This window comes from Peromyscus maniculatus, chromosome 3, assembly GCF_049852395.1.
Source record: "Peromyscus maniculatus bairdii isolate BWxNUB_F1_BW_parent chromosome 3, HU_Pman_BW_mat_3.1, whole genome shotgun sequence".
Taxonomy (NCBI): domain Eukaryota; kingdom Metazoa; phylum Chordata; class Mammalia; order Rodentia; family Cricetidae; genus Peromyscus; species Peromyscus maniculatus.
Window position 1 is genome coordinate 160,005,224 of NC_134854.1, and position 12,795 is coordinate 160,018,018.

The following is a 12,795-nucleotide window of genomic DNA, read 5'->3' on the forward strand; positions in this document are numbered from 1 at the left end:
TTAGAGATCTGGCACGTAATTCTCCCTGTTCTGGAAAGCTGATTCTTCCTTTCTTTCTTGCCTTTCCTCTGTTTCTGCCCCTGTCCTCTTCTCTCTGTCTCTGTCTCTGTCTCTGTCTGTCTGTCTGTCTCTCTCTCCCTCTCTCTCTCTTTTTCTCTGCTCCCTTCTGGCTCCTCTTCTTGCTCTTATCTCTGGCTGTTATACCCCTCAATTCCACTGATATTATTTGTGCTGTCTCCTAAATGCCCTTAATTCTACATTTCTGACAGTGGTGAGCTACATTCAGTCCTCTGGTAGATTATCCTTCACATTCATGTTTTCCAGTCTGGTGTATCCCCAGTGACACGGCAAAGAGAACCTACTGTTCAATAGAAGCAGTGTCCTCCTAGCAATGGGTTCCAAACCGGCAACAGGTCATGGGGAGAAGAGCAGTTTCTGTCTATCATTCAAGCTGAGATCTTGCTGTATCTTGTCTGCCTACTTCTTTACAAAAAATCCACTGAGGACCAATATGCGTTAATGTGTTACTTCCCTAACCATCTGACTTGACAGACAATTACTTTTCTGATATATGGGGTTGAAAAGAGAAGTAAGATATGCCCCAAACCTTAAAACTCACCCTAACATGTGCCATGTGTACACTGCTCATTTGGAATGAATTTTCAGATGCAAAATTGTGTCTCAGGTAAGCACAGGGAGAGAGGATGAACACCTGCCACACGCACTGGTAATAACACCAGTCAGCTCTGATTTGAATCAAGCCTTTCTTATCCCAACTCGATGTCTCATTCCATGGCATGCTTCTTGTCCTCTACAGCACTTGGGCCAGCTAGGAAGCAAGTTTGTGAAATGAGAATAATGTAACTAAACTGTGAGAAGAGAAGGAGAGAGAGAGAGACAGAGAGATAGAGACAGAGAAGGAGAGACACACAGAGAGATTTTATCCAGTGAAACAGACAAGTGTACACTGATAAGCAGGCTCTTGTGTTGATATTGTAAGGCCCCGATCATGATTTCACAATGTGTCATCATAACTGATATCAATTTTCATGAGGAAAATTTCCCTAGTAAGCAAAAATTAATATAATTCTCATGACACTTAGAAAAGATGACAAAACAGTCAGTTCCTGTCTATAAAATTATTGCATTTATTTCTAACTAAATCAGTGCTATTCTTTCAAATTCATGTCCTGATGAAAAAGCATAAAGATTGTCATGACAAAATGAATCTTAATTTTTTACTTACAAATATTTTCAAATTATCAGTTCTTAGCAATGATTCTCTTATGAAAAATATGTGCATCTTCAGTCATTTTTCCCATTTCTTTTTCTGCTGAATATTTGGTTCTGTATTGCATATTTTGAAGATTTATTTTCATCTCCAGATTAAAAGTAGATGTGCTGTGTATCCCTGAACTTACCCAAGCAAAACTGTTTTTTTTTCTTGGAAATTTTATTTCTATTTTTTTTTATCTTACTGATTTCCCCCTTTGTGAATTATGTAGGAATCTTTGAAATTTAAGAACATATGGTCCTTATTTAATTTTTACTACAGCAGATTAAGGGAGAATAACCTAGATACTTCCTTTTAATTATATTAATAGTAGCCAAATGTGCAGTCAGATTCTATAAGTAATACTTGTCCTTGGAAACAAAGCATATTTTCTAATTATTTGGTACAATATCTATGGCCACTACATCAAATTAACAAACTAAATTTGTCAAATTTTCTGTAAAGTTAATGATACTTTGTCTGATTTATATATAAATGTGAGATTCAGATTTAATAGTTCCACTGAGAAGGTGGATTTAGTATTTTCTTGTGGTGCAGCAAAGGGTTGCCATGTATGTTTTGAGAATGTTTTTTAGGCACAAACCTCAAATGCCAACGTGGCAAATAGTATTCACTTCTGGATTTTACACGGTCTTGCTATAGCCCTATTTTATCTATTTTAAATATAGCCATACCAGCTTATTGTTGTGCTTTTGTTACTAATTACCTAGGATATCTTTCCGGGTTTTGAATTTTAAGAAATCTTTATCCTTTTCTTTCTGGTGTATCCATAATAAAATTTCCACTTACCTTTGTTAATTGCTCCTTTTTACAAACACAACTTAACAATCTGTAGATTTTATATGTTATTTGCAGTTGACTTACATGTACATTTATCTAGTTATGGCATGTGTATTTTTTATTTTTCTCTATGTATTACTAATATATATATTATTAATTCTATATTATATTAAAGTTAAATGGTATATAATCAATAAAAAATTTAATTATATTACATATAATTACATCAATCATTGATTTTTTAATAATATATATTCTACTTCAATTAACTTAAGATATGACAAGGCACTTGAGAACAGTATAACCCTTTTTTGTACACATACTCACAGTAGATAATTCTTCCAGTTCGACTGACTTATTTTTTGTTGTTTTTCCATATTCTCTGAGGACTAGTAGGAAAGGACATTCCCTATCACAGGTACATCAAAACTTTAACATGTGTTCTGCAGAAGCCTAAAACTATGACTTTACTTCTTCCTGAATGATAAAAATAATTTTGAAAATTGGATATCCTAGACCTACGTCACATAGATCTCACCTATGATCTAATTTACAAATCTCAGTTAACCTTGAGAGTCTACCTAATGACATTCTCATCTCATAGGAGTGAAATAATGTTGTAAGCATCAGTTTAGTTATCTTGTTGTTGTGTATATATATGAGGGCCTCTGTACGTTTCTGTGTGTCCACATATGTGGTACTATACAAGATTCTCTAAAGAATTTAATGGGAAAACCTTGTCTGTGTTCAAAACCCCTTCTCAGTTATTCACTGGCCATTTTCTTCTTTCCTACAGGCTTTCAACTTACTTTGCAGGTACACACAGACATAGTAAATGTTTCAGGATTATTTTAGTCTTTGTCTCAAATTTACATTGATTTTATATAAGAGCATGGAAAAGTTTTATGCATAATTAGCCACTCTGAATACTACTTTACAGCTCACTGTATTTAGCTAATGGAAGTGTCTCAATTGATCAAAAAATGCTCTTTTTTACTAGCTCGTATTTAGTATTTTAAATCATTCACCTCACCTCACACTTTTATCATTTGGGGGAATTTTGGGCACCATACAAGAAGGAAAATCCCTGGCTGGACACTCAGAGTTGTGTGACCTTTCCTGAGGAGATAAGATATATCTATTTTCTCCAGATAATACAGTATTGGAGAAATTATTTTGGCCACTCCACGTAGTTAAAAGGATATTTATTTAATGGCGTAACTCACAAATTAAGTAATGGGTAGGCCGCAGGGTCTGGGGAAGGTGTAATGCAGTCCAGCGGTGTTCTCCGGAGCTCTGCACAGTCAATCTCCACCGGTCAGCGTTCTGGCACCGAGAGAGCGCCCAGAGAGAGCGCTAGCCCATCCAGCTCTCGGGTCCCCAGGCGCCTCCCCTCGCCCCGCCTCATAGGCGTGACAGTTGCCAGAGTCTCAATGGGGGTTGGAACTTCCAGAACCAAGCTGGAATGGCTACCCACTACATCACAGTAAGAACAAATCTGCCCCAAGTAAGGTTTTTCACTCAATCAACTACTTCTGATTAATTGCTGGCATGAAAGACAGCATTGAGAAGCCTTGATTCATTCAGATTTCTGTTCTTGAACCACAACTGTAATGAGCTGGTTCCTGCTGTTACTAGAAACTTAGCAAATATAATTCCTTTGTGTCATCTGTAAACAATACATGTTATTTTCCTCAACTTGTCTCCATAATCCTTGCCAATTATATATATATATATATATATATATACCTTTTATTTTAATACATGATAAAATAGCAGCAGTAATATTCCCCTTTCTGATTATAAAATGGAAGTTTTGCATGAATTTCAATTTTTGTTTAAATAATCTCAGGTCTTTCTCCTTGCTTCTTAATAGTGAGTGAGTGTGAGTGTGAGTGTGAGTGTGAGTGAGTGTGAGTGTGTGTGTGTGAGTGAGTGCGAGTGAGTGCGAGTGTGTGTGAGTGAGTGTGAATGAGTGTGAGTGAGTGTGAGTGTGTGTGAGTGAGTGTGAGTGTGTGTGTGTGTGTGTGTGTGTGTGTGTGTGTGTGGTCCAGATATTGATGTCACTTGTCTTTCTCTACCACTCCCTTGTTTATGTGTTGAGGCTGGGCCTCTCCCAGACCTGGAGCTCACTGTTTTAGCTGGACAGCCTGTGAGCCCAGCTATCTACCTGTCTATGCCTCCCCAGTGCTGAGGAGGGCACATACCCTGGGTATGGCCTTTACATGAATGCTAGGGATCCAAACTCAGGTCCTCATGCATTTATCCACTCATTACCCATCTTCCCCTCCCATAAAATGGTTTTTTAAAGTATTGTCTTAACATATTTGCAATAATATTTTAAACTAAGATAATATCAACTGATTTTGAAATAACTTCTCGTGATACACATTTCTCATTAGAAAACTACAATGATTTCTGAGTACTCATTTACATAAAATTTGAAAAATTTTCTGTTATGTATGCTAGGCAAACTGAATGCTTGGCAGAAAACATGTTTACCTCCTGAATCGTGAAAATTTTCCCTAATGATAAAGTTGAACACAGTCACTTTTCTATCCCCTTTTTTTTTCACTAAAGTGTTTCAAGTATGTTTTTCTTTTATAAGTGTGTATGTACCATATTTGTGTGTGGATCTAAATAAGTATTTAGAACTATCTTTTTTTATCTGCATTGGTATCCATCTCAATCTTTTTCCTCTTTACTTTTGGGAGTTTTCTTGATGAAATGATTGGTCTCTTCTATGCATTAAAATTTTAGCATTACATCTTATCCATTCACATCACCACTTCCTTTTCTGCTGTCTTAATCTTTTAAATTTTTATTTTAAAACTCCTATCCTTGCTTTATAAATTATTAATTTAATTAATATTTTAAGTCAAAGATTATATTTTCAGTTTTTGATTATGTTATCTCATTATGCTAAATATTTGATATCTTCTTTTATTAATTTCCTTTATAACAATTTTTCATTTCAATGCTATTTTGTATTTTATTTTGTATGTTGTTTAAAAAATTTGTTTCTTAATTTTCAAAAGATATATAGCTAATTTACTTAAGCAAGTATTATTTTTAGAACTAGTATGTCCTTTCTCTATGTGTGTGTATGCATGCATGTGTACATGTATGCATTTGTGTACCTGTGTGTATACCTACCTGTACATGTGTGTGTGAGTGTGTGTTTATTTTGAAACATAGTCTCACTATGAAAGTCTGACTGTCTTAGAACACACTGTGTAGACAAGGCTGGCTTCAAAATTACAGTGTCTACTTTATCTGCTTCCCAACTATTGAGATCATATGCTGAACTGTGAAGCCCGGGAGACAATAAGTTTTTAACAAACACTTTATGTCTTGAAGAATATTTATGCATTTATGATGACGTTTTATCTAATTACTCATCCACTGTGAATGAGCATTTTTTCCACCATTTACCCAAATTATTTGTAGCTTATTCTGGCTTTTCTCATTGTGTGCCTAGCTTCTGTTAGGACAAGTCTCCAACATTCTGAGCATGAAAAACAGGAAGTGAGCATATCCTTCTCTTTTCTTGTTGCTAGCTGTAACTTGATTTCCCTATGAGTTCTGGGCTTCACCGTTTTTGCTTTTCTTATGAATGTGTGTCTGTGTGAGTAAATGTCATGTGTGTGATATCTAGGGGGGGTTACATGTTTATCCAGGCCTTGAACTCCTCCTGTAGCTCAGGTAGGCTTTTTATTATTATTATTATTATTATTATTTATTTATTTATTTATTTTACAACACCATTCACTTCCACATAATAGCCACAGATTCCCCTGCTCTCCCCCTCCCACCCCCTCCCCCTCCCCCCAACGCACCCCCCATTCCCACCTCCTCCAGATCAAGGTCTCCCCCGAGGACCTGATCGACCTGATAGACTCAGTCCAGGCAGGTCCAGTGCCCCCCTCCCAGACGGAGCCAAGCGTCCCTGCATAAGTCCCAGGATTCAAACAGCCAACTTATGCAAACAAGCCCAGGACCCGGCACCACAAGCGTTTTTGCTTTTCTTGTCCTGTTAATTAGTTCAAGCAGACAAGCTTGCTCAAGGTAACTAAAAAGAATAAGGTTTTCTTTTGCCAGGACTGGCCTTTCCTCTTCATTTACATCCCCAAAACTTATCTCCCTTCCCAGAAGGTGCAAACTAAATGCTGGGCAATCATTGACAATGCGTATTTTGCATTAATGCAAATTTTAGTCATGGATAGTGCACAGGAAGGGGTTGGAGGCTGCAACTGAAGAAGGCTGCAGTCAGAAGGGCAAGAGGTGGAGAGAACTGACCAGCACTTACCCACTCACTGAGGAAGCCACAGAGAGTTAACCATCTGCCTACCAGGGCCTTGGGCCTACAGTTCCTTCAGATGATAAAGTAAGCGCCCGTCAGTGGTGTGTAAGTGTGCATGTGTGGTGTACTTGTGTGGGTATGTGTATGTATGTGTGTGTGTGTATGTGTGTGTGCCTGCCTGTGTGTGTGTATGTGTGGTGTGCATGTGTGTGTGTGTGTGTGTGTGTGTATGGTGTGTGTGTGTGTGTGTGTGTGTGTGTGTGTTGGGGGGGGTGTATGTGTGGTGTGCGTGTGTGTGTGTGTGTGTGTGTGTATGTGTGTATATGCACGCGTGTGTGTCATGTGTATGTAGTGTGATGTATGTCTCTTCCATTTCTATTTGGTCTGCTTTACTTATCATATGGTATAAAGAGGATTGACAAAATGCTTGCCAGTCTTTGCAACTGGTGATACTAAACTATAAAAGGATTCTGGCTTCTTCATTAGAAGATTTTTGATGAATTGAGTCACCTTAGTAGACATATGACATCCTAAAGAAATAATGTCACATCTAAAGATAATGATAAGGAACTAGACCTTGCATGTTGTTTTATAATTTCGTTAAGCTGCCCCTTGTCTTCTTTCATCCAAATTACCACTCTGTGAGGTTTAATTTATGAGATAAAGCTGTTTATCACTTCGATTCCAGACCCATATTCAAATAATAACAGCGAATTACTTTCCTTCCATTTCCATTCTTAGGCAAATATTCACAACAGTGAGCAGAACCTTTATAAGAAAATTTTCTAAGATATATTAATATTTAACAGAGATGCTACAGCCAGATGGAAACAAAGATGAATACAGCACACGCATGTGCATGCATGGACACATATGCACACACAGAGACATGCAAGTGCATGCATACACACATGTACACACACGCACATATATCCTTCGTATTTTATTGGAAGTATATAAATTTGGGAACTAAGTAGAAAAGGCAAACCAGAAGCATTTATATTTAGAGGATACAGTAGATCCCCAAATATAAAACGACAGGAACTTTTAGCCACATACTGACAAGTTATGTTGTGAAGAACTGGCTGTCCCTAATGAAAGGCAATAATGAATCAATCTGAGTCACAGGAAGTTAATTTAGAGCAAGTTGTGTACCTGTGAGTGGATGGGAAGGTGAGTTTCCTGACCCATCACTTTCACTTCCATTAACTCCTCTTGCCTTAGAGTTGACCCTGAGGAAATGTTGCTTACATGTGAGAACTGTACACAGACTTGATTAGGCTCAAGGGCTATTGTTATTTTCTAATAAAATATTTAAAGACTTTATTCATGATTCATTTCAAATTATCAAATGGATAAAAGTAAGAGCTAGGCAAAGTTGTGCAGCTTGTATTCTCATGGGAGTCTGAGGTAAGAGAATCAACAAAGTCATGATTAATATGGACTACACTGTGAGTTTAAGGCCATCCTGGACCACAGAGGGAGACCTTGTCTCAGATAGCCCAGCTTATCCCAGCAATTATTCACCCTGATGTCAGTTAGTCTCCCAAGCAATGCTGATTTATCTTTGTAAAATAATACTTTAATTACATTTATTAAATTATTTACTGTGAGTATATGTGTATGGTGTGTATGTGTAATCTTGTAAACCTCTGCATGTATGCAACAGCAAGTGTGTGGAAGTCACGGGATGACTTGTGGGAGTCTGTACTCTCTTTCCACTGTGTAATTCCCAGGGACTGGACATAAGTCCTTCATCTTGTCAGCAAGTACTGGGCCTGTCACAAGGTCCCATCCCTGCTTTTTAGTTTGTGGCTTAAGATACTTCATTACTACAGTCTAGATCAGTGTTCTCCCATAGTCTTAGACGACTCCTGTGTAAGGGTTGTTTGACCCCTAAAGGGTTTGTGACCTACAGGTTTAATACTGCTAACCACAATATGTAAGGATCAGCAGTGGTTCTGATATGTATCCTATTTGTAGTACTACTCATAGGCTATTTTAAGGAAAACACTACAACTAATAATAGGAAGGCAGAGGGAAAGATGGTGGGTACTTCTTTAACTCTATAAACTAATCCTGATCATTTCAGAAAGTCTTCATCTCCCTCACTAAATTCTTAAAGCAGGCAGCTATATTGAGCCATATTTAAAATATTTAAGTATCTGAGTTACCTAAAAACACATGGGCGTATTTAGTGCTTGTGGCTATGACTTGGGTAATGTATTAAAAATGAATCCCTATTGTAGGGCATTTTGTGGGTTAAAATTGTGGTGTTAAAAGTAGAACCTCCAGGAGGTAATTAAGATTAATTATGGTTATTATATTATATCTGGATCCCTGGTAGCTTTATATGAAGGGACACATATACATGTGCACACATCAAATGCACACACACACACACACACACACACACACACACACGCACACACACACACACACACAATCTTTTCTTATGCTATTTTACTTTAGGACTTTTCCCCAAGGGAAGGCCATCACCAGACACAGGCCTTATAGCTCATATTTCCCAAAACATGAGATAATATAAAGCCTCTATTTTTGTAGCCTCACAATCTGTTCTCTGTTATTACCAACAGCAGATGCGCTCGCAAACTCCCAGCAGTACTCACATTGATATATCTCTGTCTCTTTGATTGTCTGAAAATCAAACCTCGGGAGTTTATGAGTAGCATGTCTTCCATAGCCATGGCAATATGAGGAGCTCTAATTATCCTTTTAGGTTCCAGGCCAATTTTCTTCTCTTAATTATATCATATACCAGATCTCAATTTCCATGTGCAGTACATTGTTGTCAGCATCCAACAACACAAACTCTCCTATGGAATTTTTAAACCATGCTGGTGTTTTTTACTCCGTGATTCAGCACTTCGGTCTGCTTGCAGCAGTTTCTCCTGACATGTTGATCTTTCCTTCATTTGCTCAGCTTTCTCCTTCTGAGCCTCACTCCTCCTCCGTCTCCTCCTTTTCCTACTCTTGTGTGTCCTCCATTCCTTATGGCTTTGCAAAATTAGCATCCTCTGCTTAGAAAACAACCTCCTTTTCCACATCTCAATTCTGCCTAGAAAGTTCATTTTCTTCATTACATTAAACTGAGAATTCTATATATTTGCATAACTAATCCTACTGCTTCCACAAATGGTTTTAATGTAAAAGATGTCTTGGGACATCAGTAAATTGTTGGAAATAGTCCTCTAGTTCCCTCATCTATTAGAAGGCTATTTAATAACACAAGTGTGTGTAGAGGAGGAGGTTGTTATTTTGAGACAGGGTTTCTCTGTGTAGCTTTGCACCTTTTCTGTAACTCACTCTGTAGCCCAGGCTGGCCTTGAACTCACTGAGATCTGCCTGCCTCTGCCTCCCGAGTGCTGGGATTAAAGGTGTGCCCGCCACCCAGCACTTCGCACTCTTTTTGTCCTGCGACTCTCTCTAATGCAGGCTTGCCTGGCACTTCTTGGCTGTGCATAAGCAGCTGCAGCAAGTGCCCGTTCCCATGACCAGAGCTATCAGAATGTAGCTGTGCCCTGACTCCCAGCTGGCCTGAAACAAGCGCCCCTCAAGAGTATCTCCAAAACTTATACATAGGAGCTGAAGGCTGTCTTTGTATGCCTGTTTACTAGTAAGACATACCCAAGGAACAGAATTAATTACTGTCACAACAGTATGTGTAAGTAAGTCATTGAAACTAGTTTCCCATGTCATGGACTAGATCATCTCTGAGGTGTTAAACCTGATAAACAATAACACACCTAATATGTGAGCCTCAAATGCTCTTAAATTTTACTCTTATTTTACTCTTTCAAGAAAAATTGGCTTTCCAGTATTATCTCTACCCATAACCCCCCTTGGATCTACCGGTCCCTACTGTCCATCAGTGTAACTCTAGCATACTTAGCTTAACTACAAATTTAAGTCTATGTGTTCCTGGAAGGAAAGAGCTTCATTTCACATATTCTATTTTTGTATTTCTAGTGCTTGACCTAAAATGTTTGAAAACTGATCCTGAATAAATAAATGTAGAGGTGGGAAGTATATATGTGTTCTGAAATATTAACTAGGCAAAGATGTGTTACACTTGTTCGTGCTGCAGAATATCACTTTATCTGTGTAAAGGTGTGTTACTTTTGTTTATGCTGCATTTGTTTAATGACATAAGGATGTGTGTTTAATTATGTAAAGATGTACTGCATTTGTTTCATGTTTCCTACCTAAGGTACCTAATTGGTCTGATAAGGAGCTGAATGGCCAATAGTTAGGCAGGAGAAAGGATAGGCAGGGCTGGTGGGCAGAGAGAATAAACAAGAGGAGAAATCGAGGCTTGAGAGAGAAGGGAAGAACGAGGGAAGAAGGAGGGGAGAGTGAGGAACATGCCCAGGGCAAGAAGCCAGGCAGACGCCAGCCAGCCAGACATATAGAAGCAGTACACGAAAGATATACAGAAGTAAGAAAGGCAATAAGCCCTGAGGTAAAAGGTAGATAAAGAGAAACAGGTTAATTTCAGTTAAAAGAGCTGACCAGAAACGTGCCTAAGCTAGGCCAAGCATTCAAAACCAATAATCAGTCTCTGTGTCATGATTTGGGAGCTGGTTGGTGGCCCCAAAGAAAAAGCCTGGTGCACAAGTGTGAAGATATAAGTTGTTATGTATCATGGCATGCCAGTATCTTTCCAAAATAGTGACAGCTGTAAATCATTCAGACACAAGAAGTTTTAGGGAGTTGAAAAGGAAGTGAGGTTTCTGTAGGACCAACCATGATCAAGAAAATGTGTGATTTGTGAAAATGGCAACTGTAACTGTTCTCCGATTACCTTTTGCCTTCACTTAGGTGAACACACTAAGAAAGTTGCAATTTTTACTATATTACCCAATTTCTAATAGAAGTTAAAAAGTAGAGTGATATAAAGAACACACAGGTTATATAAATATTATGGACATTGTAAATATATACTAGATAACAAATGTAAATGATACAGACCAGATTGCCATGAAGAAGATGAGGAATCTTTAAGGTTCAAGTCTGAAGGTTTATTTGCAGCTGTGATACCTACACAAGCTTAGTGTGGCAGATAAAAGGCTCCAGCACCGCAAATCAGTCTTCCATCTCAAAGTCTTTTCAGAAATCATGTTAGCTGTAATGGTTATACATTTCCTTGCATTGTTCTGAAACTACAGAAGGATTAGCTTAGGTACCTTTGATGTGCTCCATGCTAGTATAACTCTCATCCATTTTATCTTCTACTTATTTATAATCTAAAAGAAAAAAAACTGATCTTATTTCTATGTCTAAAGTTTGTGTGAACTCCAGATCATCTTTCCTTAATCCATTACTTAGACTCTGCACGTCGTCTAAGTTTTGTCCTTTTAAGCAGCAAGCACACCCAGAACTTTTAGGGTCAAGAACTGACATGTTTAGAAAGGTCCTTTTTATTCTTTGCACTCTGGGGAAAATATCATCTGTGTTCCTATTCTAAACACTGGAGCTCTTTAGCTGATATTGCCACCTTTGTGCATGTGGAGGATGGAGACCACAGTCAGGGCTGTTCTTGCCTTAATAGAACCTGTTTTGCCTTTGATTTCTCTTTGAGGCCAGATAATTAGCCCTCCATAAATCTGACCTGTGGCAATATGATATGAACAGTGTTATATGGAGTTACCATTACCACAGTTCTCATCAAAGAATAAAGAGGAGTGGGTCATCAGTTAAAGAAAGATCTGTGCATCGGGCTGATGAAGTCAAAGGTTCATATGCTTGAAAATTCTTTTATTTCAGATAAATAAAAAAGTGCACTATATTGATAAGCAACATGGCTGTCACTAAAATGAAAAAAATATTTATTAAACACCAGTTCTTAAAAGGGGTATTTGTATCTACATAAGTCAAAAATTTAGAATTTTAAATAATATTTTAATACTTGTTGACATTTTATTAATTTTTATCTTATTTGTATGGTGGTTTGCCTTATTGTATGACCATGTACAATGTGCATTCAATGCCTGTGGAGGCCAGAAAAAGGCATCAGATATACCCTGGATCTGGAATTACTGATAGTTGTGAGCTACTATGTGGGTCCTGAGAACTAAACCCTGGTCTTCTACAAGAGTTGCCAGTACCCTCAAGTGCTGAGCCGTTTATCCAGCCTCTACACATATTTTTAAATTTTTCTGTTTAATATTTTACTCAATATGCCTTTTAAAATCTCTTGAAAACCTTCCCTAATCTGTCAATTTAATGGCTTGTGTGTAGAGTATTATCAGTATAATTCATTAATTAAATGATTTAAAAAAATATTTAAAGCAAATATAATGCAAGTAAAATGCCACTTTATGAACAATTGATGGAGAATTGAATGGGTTTTAGCTCACAGTTCAAAGTCCTGTCATCATGATGGGAAATCAAGGCA

General features: G+C 37.7%; 1 protein-coding gene across 3 annotated transcripts in view; it reads left to right on the plus strand.

The window, feature by feature from the left end:
* The window catches only part of Pik3c2g (phosphatidylinositol-4-phosphate 3-kinase catalytic subunit type 2 gamma), a 352,621-nt gene that overhangs the window by 13,769 nt on the left and 326,057 nt on the right, over positions 1-12,795 (plus strand). The gene's annotated exons all lie outside the window — the stretch shown is intronic.